This window comes from Chrysochloris asiatica, unplaced genomic scaffold, assembly GCF_000296735.1.
Source record: "Chrysochloris asiatica unplaced genomic scaffold, ChrAsi1.0 scaffold02200, whole genome shotgun sequence".
Classification (NCBI taxonomy): Eukaryota; Metazoa; Chordata; class Mammalia; order Afrosoricida; family Chrysochloridae; genus Chrysochloris; species Chrysochloris asiatica.
Genome location: NW_006410718.1, coordinates 8,434 through 9,671, shown reverse-complemented (window position 1 = coordinate 9,671; position 1,238 = coordinate 8,434). Strand labels below are relative to the sequence as shown.

At 43.3% G+C, this 1,238-nt stretch overlaps 1 pseudogene; it reads right to left on the bottom strand.

Annotated features, from left to right (window-relative positions):
* Window positions 1-206: 206 nt before the first annotated feature.
* LOC102810733 lies at window positions 207-824 on the bottom strand (annotated as a pseudogene).
* Window positions 825-1,238: the final 414 nt, after the last annotated feature.

The following is a 1,238-nucleotide window of genomic DNA, read 5'->3' as shown; positions in this document are numbered from 1 at the left end:
TAATGTAGGCTGTTGGTTTTGTATATATGCTCTTTACTATGTTGAGGAATTTCCCTTCGATTCCTATTTTGTTGAGTGTTTTTATCAGGAATGGATGTTAGATTTTGTCAAATGTCTTTTCTGCATCAATCGATATGATCATGTGGTTCTTTTCTTTTTTCTTGTTTATATGGTGGATAATGTTGATCGTTTTTCTAATGTTGAACCATCCTTGCATCCCTGTCTTGTACTTGGCAAGAGATTTATATCTCTTATCAGTGAACCTGCCAAGATCCATGTTGCCCTGTGGGGCAGTGGTAAGGTGTAGGGTCTGTCCAATCACAGTCTGATAAGAACTCTGCAAGAAGAGCTCGATCGGATTCAGATAATAGGGCTGTTCCCCGCAGTACAACTTCAGCAGGCGGTAGATACATGCTTCCAGCAGCATGTAGTTATTGATGGCATCCAAACCTATACTTGGCTTCTGATGCCATCAGGGCTACTCCCATTGGGTAAGGGACGCATCCATAATGCCATCTAATCTCAGGAAAAAAAGTTTAGAGCAGCTCCACACACCAGCCCACAGTCATGGCCCGCTGAAGACTATCAGCATCCTGCTTCCTTGGCTCCACCAGCTCTTGGAACACAGCCAGTACCATCAAACCTCGGTTGTACTTGCCCCCAAGGACATTGTACTCTAGGACCTTCCTGAGTCTGGCAATGGTGTCTCCTGTCTCTGGGTGCTCCATCTTATACTCAGTCAGCACTTTGAGAATCTGGGAGAAGTGCTGGATGAAATCCTACTTTTCTTGGGTGTAAGTGTCTGATTTCTGGTTTCCATTCATTCTGAGGGTGGAGCAAAGTGCTCTGTTCCTGGATGCTGGATCTTGTTTGGTTCAAGCAGTTGGCAGAGTACTCCTCTCTAACTGATTTTTGATGTTGATCTTATACCCTGCCACTTTGGTGAATCCTACAATGAGGTCTAGTAGCTGTTTTACTGCGGCTTGGGTTTTCTATATAGAGGATCATATTGTCTGCAAATACAGAGAGTTTTATTTCCTCCTTGCCAATTCTGTTGCCCTTGATTTCCCTAATTTGCCATATAGCTCTGGCTAAGACTTCAAGCACAATATTGAATAGGAGTAGTGACAAAGGGCATCCTTGTCTGGTTCCTGTTTGCAGAGGAAAGGCTTTCAGTTTCTCTCCATTGAGGGTAATGTAGGCTGTTGGTTTTGTATATATGCTTTTGATTATGTTGA